At 42.7% G+C, this 18,939-nt stretch overlaps 1 protein-coding gene across 1 annotated transcript in view; it reads left to right on the plus strand.

Moving 5' to 3' along the window:
- DSCAM (DS cell adhesion molecule) overlaps window positions 1–18,939 on the plus strand; it is a gene marked incomplete at its 5' end in the record, with an annotated part of 155,192 nt that overhangs the window by 22,222 nt on the left and 114,031 nt on the right. The gene's annotated exons all lie outside the window — the stretch shown is intronic.

The raw sequence follows: 18,939 nt of genomic DNA on the forward strand, positions 1-18,939 counted from the left end.
GTCCCCTGCATCGGCAGGCGGACTCTCAACCACTGCGCCACCAGGGAAGCCCGCCTTTTTTTAAAATTTTTATTTTCTATTGGAGTATGGTTGATTTACAATGTTGTGTTAGTTTCAGGTGTACAGAAAATTTATACATATGAAACTTTTATGTGGCAGAGTTAGATTAAAAACCCTTTTATTAAAATCCAGTATTTGTATCCACATTTGAAGACATTTACAGCAACTTCTGTATCTACAGAGAGTGAAGTTTGGGGGCCTTATTTTTAGTCTTTGAATCATGATTGTGTCCTAAGCGCTGCTCTCCACTCACAAATCGGGAAACGGACGTGCATGACCGCACTTGTTAATTCATCCCAGTGGAAACTTTTCCTAATTGCTTTTCCTAAATGGCAAATCATGGTGTGGTAGACAGCCCACCAAGTGGCAGGGAGGACAGAGGTCCTTGCTGTGCCCCTAGCTAGCAGTGGCCTCACACACACCCAGGGAAGGGGGGCGGCACTGGGCCAGCTGCCATCCCAGGCAGTGGTCCCTCCAGCATGGCCAGCAGATGCAGACTGGCTGCTGGTGAGCTGAGGGCTCATTGCCAGCTGCTGGGAGAGAAAGCGTGAGCCACAATGCAAACAAGCACGCCATTTAGCTGCTGTTTCCTCCGGCAGACATGTTTTTCTTAGCAAAACTTTCTCAGTGAAGGAAACAGTGTTGATTGATTTTCTGGCTCAAGCTCATCACAGACCAGCACACTAGACAGTGCTGCCCCAGGGGTCTTGAAGTCACTGACATGGTGGGTGAAACTGCTTGAGAATTAGTCACCCGCTTCATGTGGTCTTGGAGCCAGCTGCCGTAGCCCAAATTCCATTTTATCTAGAATGCTGTTACTGGGTCAGAACGTCTGCAAAGTTGCACATACTTTTCCACTTCTGGGTTTCTCTCATCACACATGTTCTCTTCTTACCTCCTTCCTCGCCATTTTTTCTGTTCTCACTCAGAGAGGAAAGTAAGAGCCACAGGGAGGTCTTCAAACTGCCCACCTCTCGGTCCCATTAAAAACCTCATTCGTTGCACCACTTGTTGGGTTTTTTCCTTCTAGCATCAGCTCTTTCATAAAATGACCAGCCTCTATAACAAAATTAAAAAAAGGATTTTCAAGGTTGGGGTGGACATCACCTTGGGTGTTAACACACAGTAGGGCAGCAAGCCCCTTTGTGCTGTCTTTTTACAGCCCGGCCACTGAGCTGTGATTTCAGCAGGCAACACACGGCAACTGTTCAGCTGCTCAGACAGGGCAGGCCGAGCCAGGTGGGGAGGGGGCCATTCGTCTTTGTGAGCACATCCACCAGCTGTGAGCATCACACATTGTGCGATAAAAGGCACTCAGCAAGCCACAGCCCCACACGCAGCCCAGCCACTGGGCAAATGGAATGCTGACTCACTCTGTCTTGTGTTAAAGGCTGGGAAGTTTCCTCCACCAGCCCTCCGCATTCTCTTGCCTTTTGCCACCGAAAAGCTATTACGGTGGCCCCTAGAGCTTTCTGTATCCTGCAGAAGAGAGGTGTCTGTCCCCAGAGCTCTTATAACTAAAAATAGAAACTTCAGAGGCTTTAAAAGCCATTGCATCCTTTCTGTCTCCATTGAAAAGCAGCAGGAAAAGTCAGTAGGTTGCAGTTAAATTTCTTCTGAACGTCAAAAGGATGAAGAAGTCGTGGGCTATTGAAAGGAGGCCTCGCCTCCACTAGACTGTGAACTGGTTTTGCTGTCCTATTCATGGAACCGTGATTTCTCACAGGCTAGCAGGCTGCGGAAAAGGATGTGGGTACCACTGAGTGGAGTAGGGGCTGCCTGTTGATTGGCTGTCATTTCACACTGGCCTGATTGCGTCATGAAAGTGTGTCACTGATTCAGCCAAACTGTATGCGAGTCTAGGTAATCCAAAGTATGATATGTTACATAAAATATGCCTTTATTTTATGGTGTTAAAGTCCCAGATTTACATTTTGTGTAAAGAGGCTAATAGGAAAGGAGGAGAAAGAAGTAAAGAAAGAGGAAGAAATTGTGTCAGCCCAAGGAGGGGGCCACACATCTGTCAGCCAGGATGGAACTATTGGGGAGACTGAGGCAGAAACTCATTGAGGGTCACAAGAAAACTCATCAGAAGTAAAAGATGTGCTCAATGAAGAGACATGAGATAGAGGGAAGAGTAGCTCCGGGCTTTGGGTGGGAATATAGTCATTTAGACACTAAACCTCTTAAAGGTCAGGGGCAGCTTGGCGGACATTTCATAACATCAGAGACAGAAGTTAAATTTGTTTAATTATCCCTGTACGAGCAACACCTTTGTAACATATACCTTCTATGGAACGAAATTAACAACTTTTCCTGCTTGACTTGGTTCTTTCTTTCACCAAAGAAAAGTTTCAAGTGTTTAAATTTTCAAGTCCGCCGGAGGTTACACGTGCCTTCCTGGCTGTAGACCAAACCCCAGAGGACAGCCCAGCCACCAGCATCAGGCTGCAGCATCCTGTCTCAGGTTTACCACCCTCTCCTCCCCCAGTTCTAGGGGACCCTGCTGTCCTCTTCTCTCAACTCTCATTGCTGCTCTCAATGTTTGTAGCATCCTCCCTCCACCCCCACCTGTCCCGTCCTGCTTACTCAGTGCTCTGGTCCTGCCTGACTCCCTCAGTGAAGACGTGTAAACCTCCAAATTTAATTGTTCGGCCCTTTGTGTTACCCATGATTCTGGGAGATAGCTCCATGAGATCCCTGTCACACGCTTTCTACAGTCCATTTTGTCGCGTCTCCTCTGCTGTTTTGTGAGCTCCTTGGAGGCAGGGAGGGTCTTATTTATCCTTGATCCTCGCGTCTGGCAGGTCTGAATGAATGAATGAATGAGTGAGTGCATATGTGAATAACAAGTGCTTATGTCGCGCTAGCCTCTGAAGCGCATGTCTTTCAGAAACTGCCGTGGACGAGGCCCCCTAGCTTTTAGCATCTCCCAAAACCAGGCTGTAAGATGGCGAGAGTCTAATTCATGCTACAGTAGAGTACTCCGGAGCGTACAGTGGTGGACCACTGTACCCACATTCAGTGTCCCAGATAGACCAGCCATTCTTCACGTGGGTTTCTACTCTAATTGATTGCAAAATAAATGGTAGTAATGATCCAGTAAAAGAGTGATACATTTTAGAGGAAATACGCATCTGAACATCACTTAAATGTAAGCCCACAGGAAGATTCCCAAGAACCGGGACCATATTAACTTGTCTATGTTATGGAAGATGAAGGCTTAGAAAGGGCTTTTCCACAATTTTACGTATTTTGAGTTACTTAAAGTTGCTAAGCAGTGCCTTAACAAGAACTCAAGAGATAAAGTAAGAGTTCTAAGTAAAATAAAAATTAGGTAAATGATAATAAAAGTTCACTTCTTAGCTCTCGTTCCACACCCCTTGAAAAACAGAAAGTTTGCACAAGCCTTTTGCATAAGTAAATACAATTTACTGCATGTTTCTGCTGGGGTTATTCAAAATCAGAAAGAATATTGAAGGCTACGGATTACTGATAACCACGTATTTGATCAAGTACCTGAAAACTGTAAAACTAAATGAGAATTCTTTGGTTTTTCAGAAAATTCAGATTTTAGTCTGTTGCCTAAGTATAAAAACACTGACAGAACGAATGAGTCTCTTTTGACAGTCCCTGTCACCTTCTCTTCTGGTCAGTCTCAGAATCAACTGATCCCATTTTATGCAAATTGAGGACAGTTTGAAGGCTATTTACATATGCTCATTAAATAAAACTTTCAGAGTTTGGAATATTTCATTACTATAGATATCGCAAAACATTTACCCAGAGAGTGCAATTTAAGGCAGAGACTTTTTATCCTATTGACGTAAATGTTTTGTTTTGTTTTGTTTTGTTTTGTTTTCTTGCGTTATGTGGGCCTCTCACTGTTGTGGCCTCTCCCATTTGCGGAGCACAGGCTCCGGACGCGCAGGCTCAGCGGCCATGGCCCACGGGCCCAGCCGATCCGCGGCATGTGGGATCCTCCCGAAACGGGGCACGAACCCGCGTCTCCTGCATCGGCAGGCGGACCCTCAAGCACTGCGCCACCAGGGAAGCCCTGTTTTGTTTTGTTTTGAATGAGAAATCTTTTAGACCCACAGGCTATCCTGAAAATATGAAATTGTCCACTGCTTAAATATTGCATTGCTGAAAACAAACTGACTCCGGATAAAAATCCTGAGAATGATTTTGCCACTTTCCTGACCTTCAGTGTCATCCTCTCTGACTGAGATTTTATTTAGAATGAATAACATTGCAGAAGACACGTGATTTCCATAAAATATGAACATTGGGTATTTGGGGATGTAATTAAATTTTAGAAACCTGAAGGATACTTTTAACTAGAGCACCACACCTCCACAATCCCCAATAATTCCAAGTAATTGAGGTATCATTACAATCTAGTATATGTTTCAGAGAAGAGCTCTTACAATGGGAAAATGGCTTAGTCATTTAAAAACAAAACTGCCTTATTGCCAGTGATCTTCATAGCAATGATTTAATAAACGGCAGACGTCACTGGACTTCTACATCCAAATCCCTCTTCCTCCAGGGAAAGGAATACCCCACTGGAAAGGAGTACCTTCTAGCACTGGTATTTCCTGGCTGGGATTCCTGGGAAACCTGTCTTCCTGAGCATTTGCTCTCTGCCAGGCTCTCTGCTCAATTCTTACATGCATTATACTGTTGGATCTGTGTGCTGGGTATACCCAGTTCTGTACAACCTCCTCAGGTTGCAGGGGTTTGCCCAAGATCTGAGGGCTCGTGACTGTCAAAGGACCCCTACCTGCCTTGGCAATCTGACTTTGCCTGCCGGGCTTCGAAGCAATTGATGAGCTAAAGTATGTCGAATGACGATATTGCACTTGTACATGGAAAGGTTCAACAACTACTACTTCCTCTTCCAACTCCTTCCAGCTTCATGTTATAAATGTTACCCAACCCCACTAAGGTTAAAGAAAATAGGTAACCTGTACATTTTACCTGCTACCACTTTCTTTCCAAATTGTAAACTTAACCTTAGCATAACTGGAGTAGTAAGTCGACATCTTTCTTTCCTAAGTCAGTTGAAATTCAAAAGGGTTGCCTTGAAATTAATTTTACTTAATTTTTAAACTCTTGCTTTAATCCTTAGGCTATGAAAAAATTACAAAACTTACATTTCTTTTAAGAACTAATCAACTGGTTCTAGAGTTAGATTTTCTGCAGTTTTATTAAGAAGCCTGATGACCAGTATGCCTGACAAATAGATAAGGAACTGTCAGCCCTTCTCATATTAACAAGTCTTACCTCTTTCCCCTACAGTGAGAGAAGAAAAATCCAAACTGATTTCAAAACTTCTTGGTCATCCACAGGGGGTAGGATTATTCTCTCTTAACTTCTTACAGTTGACTAGACTGTAAGCTCTATGAGGGTAGAGGGCATATGTTGTTTGTTTGTTATATTCTCAGTAGAAGCACAGTCAATATTTGTTAAATAAATACATGGACCACTCATTGTTCACCTTCATGTTAAAATATGCATATAAAGAGGGGGTACCTTTCCTTTGGAAACCTCTGGACATCTTAAAAAGCCCTACATGACTATATTAGCATCTTACTTTTTTGCACATGTATAAAATATACAGATCCCTTTCATAAAACCATTCATTGCTTATTTGCTTCTTTGGAATATGTTCTGCCTCGCTCCGCAAATCTCCATCAGATTAGCCCTTTTGGTTTAGCCATGTGATTGGCCTTTTCCTAGGACCCCAGTTCTCTGTCCCAGAGCAGGGCTTCCAATCTGCCTGCCCTAAAGGTCCTGGCTGGCCTCCCAACATAAGCAGGCAGTCCTCTTAGTTCCCAGCCTCAAAGGGCAGCAAGAAGATGCTGGCCAGCTTTCCAAAGGCTGCTGAGCCACCAAGAGTGTGGGATGCAGAGTCACACCTGGGCATTCTGGGAAGACAAGTTAGCTGAGACTCAGCCTAGAAGGGTTGTCTCTGTTCCATCCCAGGGAAAAGGCTGGACCTCTCAGCTAATTCACCCTGACAAGACATAAATTGACCTTCAACTAAGGACTCAGAGCAAGGCCAACTCCATTCATCAGCCTGCAGTCCTTTCAGATGGTTTCTCCTGAAAGCTTCACTGGATGAACCTGACATAATACAAGATACCTGAGGACAGACACTTTCCCTGTTCTGTTATAGAACAGTTAGGTTATAAACAAGTTATGAATGGCAAGCAGCTATAGGCCAATAAAATGGACAACCTGGAAGAAATAGACAAATTCTTAGAAAAGCACAACCTTCTGAGACTGAACCAGGAAGAAAAAGAAAATATAAAGAGACCAATCACAAGCACTGAAATTGAAACAGTGATTAAAAATCTTCCAACAAACAAAAGCCCAGGACCAGATGGATTCACAGGCAAATTCTATCAAACATTTAGAGAAGAGCTAACACCCATCCTTCTCAAACTCTTCCTAAATATAGCAGAGAGAGGGACACTCCCAAACTCATTCTACAAGGCCACCATCACCCTGATACCAAAACCAGACAAAGACGTGACAAAGAAAGAAAACTACAGGCCAAAATCACTGATGAACATAGATTCAAAGAGCCTCAACAAAATACTAGTAAACAGAATCCAGCAGCACATTAAAGGGATCATACACCATGATCAAGTGGGGTTTATCCCAGGAACGCAAGAATTCTTAAATATATGCAAACCAATCAATGTGATATACCATATTAACAAATTGAAGGAGAAAAACCATATGATAATCTCAACAGATATATATAAAAAAGCTTTCAACAAAATTCAACACCCATTTATGATAAAAACTCTCCAGAAAGTAGGCATAGGGGGACTTACCTCAACATAATAAAGGCCATATATGAGAAAACCCACAGCCAACATCATTCTCAATGGTGAAAAACTTAAACCATTTCCTCTAAGATCAGGTACAAGATAAGGTTGCCCACTCTCACCACTCTTATTCAACATAGTTTTGGAAGTTTTAGCCACAGCAATCAGAGAAGAAAAAGAAATAAAAGGAATCCATATCAGAAAACAAGAAGTAAAACTGCCACTGTTTGCAGATGACATGATACTATACATACAGAATCCTAAAGATGCTACCAGAAAACTACTAGAGCTAATCAATGAATTTGGTAAAGTAGCAGGATTCAAAATTAATGCACAGAAACCTCTTGCATTCCTATACACTAATGATGAAAAATCTGAAAGAGAAATTAAGGAAACACTCTTATTTACCATTGTAACAAAAAGAATAAAATACCTAAGAATATACCTACCTAAGGAGACAAAAGACCTGTATGCAGAAAACTATAAGACACTGATGAAAGAAATTAAAGATGATACCAATAGATGGAGAGGTATACCATGTTCTTGGATTGGAAGAATGAACATTGTGAGAAAGACTATACTACCCAAAGCAATCTACAGATTCAGTGCAATCCCTTTCAAACTACTAATGGCATTTTCCACCAAACTAGAACAAAAATTTTCACAATTTGTATGGAAACTCAAAAGACCCCGAATAGCCAAAGCAATCTTGAGAAAGAAAAACGGAGCTGGAGGAATCAGGTTCCCTGAGTTCAAACTACACTACAAAGCTACAGTAATCAAGACAGTATGGTACTGGCACAAAAACAGAAATATAGATCAATGGAACAGGATAGAAAGCCCAGAGATAAACCCACGCACATATGGTCACCTTATCTTTGATAAAGGAGACAAGAATATATAGTGGAGAAAAGACAGCCTCTTCAGTAAGTGGTGCTGGGAAAACTGGACAGCTACATGTAAAAGAATGAAATTAGAACACTCCCTAACACCATACACAAAAATAAACTCAAAATGGATTAAAGTCCTAAATGTAAGGCCACGCACTATAAAACTCTTAGAGGAAAACATAGGCAGAACACTCTATGACATAAATCACAGCAAGATCCTTTTTGACCCACCTCCTAGAGAAATGGAAATAAAAACAAAAATAAACAAATGGGACCTAATGAAACTTCTAAGCTTTTGCACAGCAAAGGAAACCATAAACAAGACGAAAAGACCACCCTCAGAATGGGAGAAGATATTTGAAAACAAAGCAACTGACAAAGGATTAATTCCCAAAATATACAAGCAGCTCATGCAGCTCAATATCAAAAAAACAAACAACCCAATCCAAAAATGGGCAGAAGACCTACATAGACATTTCTCCAAAGAAGATATACAGACTGTCAACAAACACATGAAAGAATGATCAACATCACTAGTCATTAGAGAAATGCAAATCAAAACTACAATGAGGTATCCGCTCACACAGATCAGAATGGCCATCATCAAAAATCTAGAAACAATAAATGCTGGAGAGGGTGTGGAGAAAAGGGAACCCTATACACTGTTGGTGGGAAGGTAAATTGGTACAGCCACTATGGAGAACCGTATGGAGGTTCCTTAAAAAACTAAAAATAAAGCTACCATATGATCCAGCAATCCCACTCCTGGGCATATACACTGAGAAAACCATAATTCAAAGAGTCATGTACCACAACGTTCAATGCAGCACTATTTACAATAGCCAGGGCATGGAAGCAACCTAAGTGTCCACTGACAGATGAATGGGTAAAAAAGATGTGGCACATATATACAATGGAACATTACTCAGGCATAAAAAGATACGAAATTGAGTTATTTGTGGTGAGGTGGGTGGACCTACAGTCTGTCATACAGAGTGAAGTAAGTCAGAAAGAGATAAACAAATACCGTATGCTAACACATATATATGGAATCTAAAAAGAAAAACTGGTTCAGAAGAACCTAGGGGCAGGGCAGGAATAAAGATGCAGAGGTAGAGAATAGCCTTGAGGATGGAGGAGGGGGAAGGGTAAGCTGGGACAAAGTGAGAGAATGGCATTTACATATATACACTACCAAATGTAAAGTAGCTAGTGGGAAGCAGCTGCATAGCACAGGGAGATCAGCTCAGTGCTTTGTGACCACCTAGAGGGGTGGGATAGGGAGGGTGGGAGGGAGATGCAAGAGGGAGGGCATAGGGGGATATATGTATCTGTATAGCTGATTCACTTTGTTATACAGCAGAAACTAACACAACATTGTAAAGCAATTATACTTCAGTAAAGATGTTAAAACAAATAAATAAATAAACAAGTTATAAACTGTTAGGTTACAATAAGTTAGGAGGTAAGGATAGTATTTTTGCCTTGACTGATGGAACGTATTATCAGAAATGCAAACAAGAATAGTGAGTAGGAATCATGAGGTTGGAACTAAAAGAGCATTTTGGACATTTACTGGTGACCAGCCATAGGTCTTTATTTAGTACATCAACATCACATCTAACAAGTGGATTGGCTTCTAAAGTTGGGACATTAAGGTAAAAATTGCTTATGGTCAGGATAATATTTAAATTTATTTAATTGTCTATTGACGATTACAGTATGTATAATTTAGCCATGAAAACTTAGTGTCATACATTTATGAATATATAACACTTGCAGTGAAAATATAGAGTGTATGAAAAAGTATAACTTGACAGTATTTCATTACATTATGCATAAAGTAGGATTAGCATAATTTAAATGCATCTACAGCAAGTAAATTACATCTAATAAGGATACTCTGATACAGGACAGAAAGTGTAGGATTAGACTTCAACATAACTAGATATTATTCTCCCCTCTACGTTTAGTAAAAATGATCTTGAGCAAGTAACTTGGTTTGTCATTGCTGAAGCTCGAATCCTTCCTCTAGGTCCGATCTGAGTTTCCTTTTCATTAAGTCACAGACAAACTAGCCATCGTAACAGCATAGCCTTGTCTGTACTCATCTCCCAGCACTGTCCTGACAGCCACGGAGGATGGAGACTGGGAGAGCATTTTAGGATATGAGTTTAGTTTAGTGAATAACAGCCCCGATTCTTCTCTCTACCCTGGATGCTGGCCCCTCTGACGGCTCTGGACAGCACAGTCCTTTCTGACAACAGACACCTCCCAGTAAATGTAAATATCATGAACTCTGCCCAGCCAAAAAATTAATCAGTAAAATTTTTATTTTAAATAATCTAAATGATAGATGGATAGGTAGTAATTTTAATAAAAGTATTCAAAAGACTGGCTCGTATGTAGTTTTACTGGTTCTCATAAAATACTAGCCCTACTTCTCACAAAGAACAAATGAGAAGAGACCAAACTAAAGTGAATATGGTCTTCTGTATTATAAGTGAACTGAATGGCAGCCACTGAGTGAGTGAATAAATGAATATACACTATTTAATATGCTTAATTGTCTTTTTTATTCATTTTTTATTGAAGTTGATTTACATTGTCTTAATTTCTGCTGTACAGCAGGGTGATTCAGTTATACATTTATATGCTTTTTTTATATATTCTTTTCCATTATGATTTATCACAGGATATTGGATATAGTTCCCTATGCTATGCAGTAGGACCTTGTTGTTTATTCCTTCTATATATAATCGTTTGAATCTGCTAATCCCAACTCCCAGTCCTTCCTTCCCCTCCCCCCATCCCCCTTGGCAACCACAAGTCTGTTCTCTATGTCTGTGAGTCTGTTTCTGTTTCACAGATAAATTTATTTGTGTCATATTTTAGATTCCACATATAAGTGATATCATATGATATTTGTCTTTGTCTGACTTACTTCACTTAGAATGGTAATCTCTAGTTCCGTCCATGTTGCTGCAAATGGGATTATTCTGTTCTTTTTTATGGCTGAGTAATATTCCATTGTATAAATGTACCACATCTGCTTTATCTGTTCATCTGTTGATGAACATTTAGGTTGCTTTCATGTCTTGGCTATTGTGAATAGTGCTGCTATGAACATGTATCTCTTTGAATTATAGCGCATGTATCTTTTTGAATTATAATTTTGACCAGATATATGCGCAGGAGTGGGACTGCTGGATCATATGGTAGCTCTACTTTTAGTTTTTTTGAGGAACCTCCATGCTGTTTTTCACAATGGCTGCACCCACTTATCGTTTCTACCAACAGTGTAGGAGGGTTCCCTTTTCTCCCTCTCCAGAATCTGTTGTTTGTAGACATTTTAATGATGGCCATTCTGACCAGTGTGAGGTGCTATCTCACTGTAGTTTTGATTTGCATTTCTCTAATAATTAGCAACGTTGAGCATGTTTTCATGTGCCTGTTGGCCATCTATATGTCTTCTTTAGAGAAATATGTATTTAGTTCTTCTGCCCATTTTTCGATGAGGTTATTTGTTTTTTTGTTGTTATTGAGTTGTATGAGCTGCTTGTATATTTTGAAAATTAAGCCCTTGTTGGTCACATTGTTTGCAAATATTTTCTCCCATCCTGTAGGTTGCCTTTTCGTTTCCCTTGCTGTTCAAAAGCTTGTAAGTTTGATTAAGTCCCATTTGTTTATTTTTGCTTTTATTTCTATTGCCTTGGCAGACTGACCTAAGAAAACATTGCTGTGATTTATGTTGGAAAATATTTTGCCTATGTTCTCTTCTAGGAGTGTTATGGTGTCATGTTTTATGTTTAAGTCTTAAAGCCATTTTGAGTATTTTTGTATATGGTGTGAGGGTATGTTCTACCTTCATTGATTTACTAATGTGCTTAATTTTCTTAGAAAGCCATCATTAAGCTATCTTGCTGACAACATTTCCCATCTTATCAGAGAAATCAAATAGGGTAGATAAATTAGTAAATGGGGCACAGGTGTTAGAATGAAAAATCAAAGAATAAAAGGAAAACATCTGTCCAATATGGACATGTCTCCTAAGATAAGGGAAGAAATGCGATGTTACTTTTATCATTTAGAATAGGCTGGACCAAGTTCTTCTGGGTCTGTTGCAGGAAGAACTCCAGCCAGGAAAGCAGGAGTCAACTGCCTTGGGAGACTTTGGGCATCTAATTCCCACATTCCATTTTCATGGTTACAGGGGGTAGGACAGAAAAATACAACATATGCTTTCAGATTCATTTCACTAATACAAATTTATTTAATTTAATGCACTAAGATGTAACCAAGTAACTCTATTTCTAGGTAAAACCTTCCACAGTTTTTTCAAAGGTCAATCTCCTCTTCGTATTAAAATTTTTGAAAACTGATTTTACATCCTTTCAGTTCCTGTGATGGAGTCCTTCCATTGGTGCATTCTTTTGAAAATGTTGAGTCCAAACATAAATGTTTTTTTGTGCTTTGAGGAATCACAGAAATACAGGAAATAGAATAATGCTACTCTTTAAAAGTATATTTTCATTCTCATTTTCCCTCCCTGCCACAATCTAAAGTGGGAATAAGCCCTGTCTTTATATAAATAACAGAAGAATTCCGGAGGCATGTTCTCAATGACTCCTAGAAGTGAGAATTCGCAAAGAAGGAAAATACAACACAGGAAAAGTGTGGTGTCATTCCCGGGCGTCTGGACAGAATCACTGGCTCTCCGTGCTCCTGGGAATGTGTCAGGCCCATCCCCCCACTTCAGACCAGAGCTTTCCTTGGGGGGGCCCCTTGTCCAAACGCTTCTAGCATGTTCCTGACAGGGCAGAGTAGCCTATTAGATGCTTTTCAATGTTCTTTTCCTCCATTACCCATTCATGAGTGTTGATGCCTTTAATTGAGGCCAAACCTTTCATTACCCAAGTACAGACAAGAGACTCTACTTAGCTCTGCAGGAGCAATGCCATCCTATGCTTATGCTTAGGACCATCACTGAGGTGTAGATGGCAGGTACCATATCCCGGATCAAAGGTCCACTGTGGATGCAGGCATTCTTTGTCTTCTGATAGAACACAGGCTAGAACTTTGACATCCCAGCAGGGAGGGTCACTGACTCTCCTTTGGTCCAAACCCTGGCCTTTCTCCAACACCCCCTCTCTCGGAGGTGCTTCTCCTTCCACCGTTGACAATCTCCCCACATCCCTCCCTGTCTTCAACCTCCAGCCCACAGAGTGGATCTCACCCTGCAGGCGGCTCTGTCCACAATGCTGTGTCCTACAGGGGTCTGCAACCTGTTCCTGTCAAGGGCCAGAAAGCAAATAATCTAGACTTTGTGGGCCATGAGGTCTCTGTCACAGCCCCTCAACTCTGCCACTGTAGCTCAGAAGCAGACACGGCAGATACGCAGCTGGGTGGGTGCAGCTGGGCTCCAGTAAAACCTGACTCAGCCCCACTGACATTTGAAGCCCGTATAATTTTCACATGTCACACACTATTCTTCCTCTTTTGATTTTTTGCATTCATTTAAAAATATGTAAAAAATATGTACATTCTTCGCTAAGAGCCATATAAAAACAAGTGGCTAAAGGACCTGGCCCCAGGACCACAGTTTGTCAACCATGTTTAATAAACCAAGATGATACCAAAAGAAGCAGCCACATACAATTGAAACTCGTCACAATAGCTGCCTGTTCATTGGTCCTCTGGGCAGAGATTTAAAGCACTAGGGGACTCTTCCCTACCTCTTGCACTAGCTTAGCAGATCTGGGTCAGATGTGGCCCCCTGAATCTCTGTGGCCTATTGATGGGTCCATCTGGCCCTCCATGGCCACTCTGCCATCCACGGGGCCACCCCTTCCCTGCAGGGGAGTTCCTCTCGGCTGGATACCCCTGTCTGCATGGGGGAAGCCAAGTCCTTTGGGATCACTCAGCTGCCACTAAATAGCTGGGACCCCAGCCTTCATACTCACAGACTAGTACACACTGCCTCTTGGCATCAAAACCAAAACCCTGTTTTCCCTAAATTCCCGTTACCTGCAGGCTCAGAGGTACCGGACCAGCCTCCCAGAACCTCAGAGTCTCTAGGTCGATTCTTTCCTGGCTGGCCCTTGGCTACACCCCTCGTTGGCCGATGGAAACTTCCACAGCCCCCCTCCTCACCCCCTCCCTGCTCTTCCCCTGTTCTGAGCCCAGGGCACCTCCCTCTCCTTGCCACTTCTGACTGATTCTACTCCCAAGCTCTGGCACACTGAGCCATCACCCTTCTGGCAAAGTCTTTTTCTCAGAAGTCTTCTCTAGCTTCTCTGAGCTTCGGAAGTCACCGTGCCCTCCTTACCAGCTACCTGAGTTGGACGTAGGACCTTAAGAAGGATGCACAGCATCTAGAGGCCCTGATGTTAGGTGGAGGATGTCCCTAGAGACCTCAGAGCTGATAGGTAAACCCAATCTTGGTCTGCATATATTCTGTGAATTCCTTTGTTAGGGCGTCAGCAGAAACCACTGGATAAGCCTTTATGGCTGGTGAGAAATGCTCTATGTGGCTACCAGAGAATGGGATTTGCAAAGGACAGAAAAATTCAAAAAAGGAGGGGTTTAACAAGAGTAGCTACTCAACAAATGTTTGTTGGTGGGATGAATGAATGAATGAGTGAATGAGTGAATGAAATGGGAGCTACCCTACAGTTTAGAAATTGAAAAAATGTCACCCTGTTGTACAGAAGTTAGCCTTAAGTTCATGCCACAATATTCTCCAAAATGTTTCTAAAATTCTGCATTTGTGTTCCAAGCCAACGCACACCCTTGGTCACCATCTCCTCCGCCAAGTCTGACTAGACTATGGTGACCATCCAGCTCCAATTCCAAGTTCTTGGCCTCTCCAGATAGTACACACTCCAAACACTTTGTCATTCATCATAACTTAAGCGTGTCTCATCGTCAGATCACGTGTCCACTTTTTATTTCACACCACGTGGCCCCTTGGCTCTTTACCTGTCCCTTGACGAACAATAACATTGAGGGGGGAGCAACATGGCCGCACGTATCCCTTGTAGGACACCTACAATGCTGAGAATGAGCTTAGAGCCCCCGTGGACAGCAGAGTGGCCATGGAGGGCCAACCCAAGGAGAGAGACAGGAAGGAAAATGTGCTTTGAGGCAATGATGTAAGAATCCTCCTCTGTCTGCCATCTCTCCCTGAGGACCCATGGTCCATTCATCCAGGGAGGCTGTGCTGTCCATCCACGGGGACTGGGGAGCCCCAGCAGGGCTCTGTTCAGCAAGGCAGCTGTTTCCCCTCCACCACGGCCCCCCTGTGAAGAGGTCCCTTTGTTGCTGTGTGACTCCCGGACCACAGAGGGCTTACAGTCCTATTTGAGTTCAATCCCTTCTGTTCTGCAGAGACCAGGAAAATGGGTTATTGGTGACCTGAAAAATTGGGGGATGTGCAGCCATTGCTTTTTAACTAAAGTCCATCCCAAGTGAGGCCAGTCCTAAACCTTTTAATGACTTTGAGTGACAACCACAGTGGTTCTCAGACTGGAGCTTGCTCAGCCTCCCAGGGAGGGCTTGTTAAAACACAGACCAGCATGCCCTCCCTGTAGCCAGCGTGTGTTTCTGAGTCAGCAGGTCTGGGTGGGGCCCCAGCATTTCCCTAGGTTTCCTACACTCACGCCACCACCACCCAGTCACCCCATATACCTCCCTGAAGGGTCGCTGGAGCTGCTCTCCATTCCTGATCCATCTCTTATTCCCTCACCACCTGCAGCCAGGTCCACTGATTACTTTCCTATAACATTGCCCCCCTTCTCTGGGAGTCCTCCTGCACCCATTTGGAAAAGGCATCTCTTCCTTTTCCCTTCCACAGCCCCTTGTGCAAATCTCCACCACCACCATCATCACTTTCCACTTTACTCACAGATTCACTGTACATCTTCCCTGCACGCAATGCCTTGTATAGAAGAGGCACCAGCTGCTGGCTGTTACAGTTAATGCATCCGTTCACTGAACAAGTTATGGAGCTCATGCTGTTTATATTGGGGAGCAGGGTAAGGGGCTGGAGGAAGCACACAGAGATGAAAAAGACAGTCTCCCACCCCTGTAATAAAAGGGAAATGAGGACAGACTACATTTAAGTGAATTTGGAGGAATCTAAAAGGAAACGTTTCTAATCATTTTTCAACTGAATTACTCAACATGTCGGAGTGACGCAGTGTTCCCGGAATGCGGGATTCTGCAGTGGATGCCTTGGGCTCTCCAAGTCAGCGGATGGACCCTGACATTGAGGAAAGTCCACCCGCCAGCAGTGGGGAGGGGGAGGGGAGAGTGACAGAAACAGGACCTGGCTGGTGGTTTTCTGAAGATGAGGTGCCTGTTCTAATCACTCACAGCCACACTGGTGCCCTGAGCATTTGCTCATCCCTGTTTCTACCCTCCCTATAAAGAGCAGAGGACCTGCCACGGGTGGCTCGCAGGATGATTCGGGCGGACACGTAAAATGCAGGCACTTGCAAACCACACAAGGAAATTGACACGGGGCTCCTGTTGTCATGGAGATCAAAAGAGATGGTTTCTTAAAGAAAGTGAGGGTTGGGGGGGATTTGGAGGCTGGAGAAAGGGCTCCTCAACAGATGTGAAAGAAAGCTGTTTAGGGAAACCACAGGAGAAAAAACAAAGTCAGGGCTGGAAGGGGAGAAAGAGAGGGCCACAGACAGCAGATAAATGAGACAAATGAAAAGAAATCTGGATCATTCCTGGATGCAAAGGCGAAGGAAAGAAAGGGGAAACTTCAACATGGGAAAACTGAATCTTCACGAGAAAAACACAACAGTGGATAGCTAAGGCCTTCTCTTAGAATAGTAGTGCGTTCAAAGGGCTCTGAGAAAAGGTAAAACCAGAACGCTCACATATCAAAGTCATCTGTATATGGCAGCATCATCCTGCATGGAAAGACACTCAGATTGTTGAATTCTTGACTATGGAGTGAAGGGAGAAAAAAAAGAAAGCTTTTTTTCTTTCCCCCAATCACTTACTTTCCAACGTCTTCCTCTAATATGTATTAAGAGGGCTGGTTGTCAGGAGAGGTTTGCTATAAATCTGTTGGTCGTTCTTCAATGATCCTTATTGTAAGCATGTGTGACTTACAGGCTGGATGACAAGTGAATAAACTCTGGAATCCTTGTTTTAATCAGGAAACAAAAATGGACAACATTGTCCAGATAAATTGGCTCTTCAGAAGCTATTTTCCTCCCTGATGGGGTCTGGGAAATGAAATGGACCCCTCCCAATGCTGCCTAAATCTCCCATCTTGATAGGTGGACCGCCATGCTACGTGACAGCACAGAAGCCAGCTCTCAACTTGAGCCCACACGTCCAGGCTGGGGCACACTGCCTGAGAGCTCCCTCTGAACTGACTGACCCAGGCCTCTGATCAACACCTGCATCCTGGGTCTGGAGTCCAGGCACCTCTTCCGTCTTTATACCCTGCCCATTAGATCTTTATTCAGTAAGATATAAATCTTAGGTCATTCTTACCCATCACTTTTTTACACCTCATATATGCTCAGAACCATTCTCTTCTTTATCTACAATAAATTTTTTGAGAATGTCCACTGTGCTGAAGTCTTGATTTGGACAGGGCAGTGGGTCAGATTTCAAACAGTTTTTTAGGAACCCTTGTGCTCTTAGCGCTTGCAGTCAAGTTATTGGAAACCAGACATTTGATATGTTAATGGTGACCATAGAGGGGATGGAAGTGGCCAATTCTTGCTGAGATGGTGGTGGATGGGTGAGTGCCAGTGGAGACCAGAGGAAGGAGAGGACTCCTTGGACGGAGACAGTCAAAGGAGGCTCCCCAATGAGTTGGAAGTGGAGCTGGCCATGGAGTGAGTCATGTGTCGACAGTGGAAAAAAAGAAGAAGTCCATTCTCTGACTGGGGCTTTCATGAGATGAGAAAGTGTAAGCGAGTTGGAATCCCCATGCTTAGTCAAGCAGTCAAAGAGAATCCTAGATGGAGGGACATCCAGGAGACATTAGTCTGGAAAGACTCCTGTAGGGCTCAAATCTTACAACAGGCACCGTTGAGATTTGGGGAGAGGGAGGGCATGATCAAAGTGGCTTCTTAGGATACTTGTCTTCTCCAATATCTTGCAACCCAGATTCAAAATGTGTTTAAAGACCCCTACCTGATTCCTTCTTCTATGTTTCTTCCTACCCCAACATTAACTCCATTCTCTTAGTTTCATGAAAGCAAACAATTATTTTTGACCCACTTAATCAGTTGTTCTTTGAGGCTATTGAACAGCCAGAGAACAGTATCCTCAACTGCCTTCCCATCTGGATGTTCTCTCTTTGTACATCAGCCAACCGTTTCCCTTTATTCCAAGTAGACACATGCTCCAAGCAGAAATGTATCATCCAAAACAATGTTTAAAGTAAGGGGTATTATGTACTAACTTGTCTTTGGATGATGTGAAGCCCACTACCAGACAAATGGATTGAAGTGCTTCCACTGGTCCATACCCACTTCCCCTGCTGGCTTGTTGTTCATGTAACTCAGAGAGGTCTCCAGAGTGACTTCAAAAAAAGTTGGAACTTGCACCACAGCCCTTAAATTCACTGCACTTAGTGTACGAAATCCCTGCACTTATGGATTTTTAAAAGAGATCTGTTTTCTAATATGTCCTCAAGAATTTCTTTAATGTTAACACATTCCTAAATTTACATCTGACTATTCAACCTACAAATGAATAGTAGAACTTAAACTTTGCCTGTTACAGTTAGAATTCTTGCTTACTTTTGTGCATGAAAACAATATTTTCTCTTCATGTGATTTGCTAGATTTTTCTTTGATTAAAAGTGTTTTGCTTAGTGTAACCATAAAAACCTAATTAGCAAGCGCTTCAAAAAGGAGAAAAGTTATCTGGGGCTCTGTGAGTGGTGGAAACTAAATACATCTCTTGGAAAAACCTGGGTTAGAATTCCAACTCTACACTTACCTTGAGGAAGATGCTTTTAACCTCTTGACCTTCAGTTTCTTCATCTGTAAAGAAGGATAATGAGACTTCTTGGGGTTGTTGTGAAGATAAATGGGGAGATATACATCTCACCTATTACACTGATTGGGAAAAGCAAGTGCTCAACAGGTGAAGGTGAT

The sequence above is a fragment of the Lipotes vexillifer genome, unplaced genomic scaffold (assembly GCF_000442215.2).
Source record: "Lipotes vexillifer unplaced genomic scaffold, Lipotes_vexillifer_v1.1 scaffold402, whole genome shotgun sequence".
Taxonomy (NCBI): Eukaryota; Metazoa; Chordata; class Mammalia; order Artiodactyla; family Lipotidae; genus Lipotes; species Lipotes vexillifer.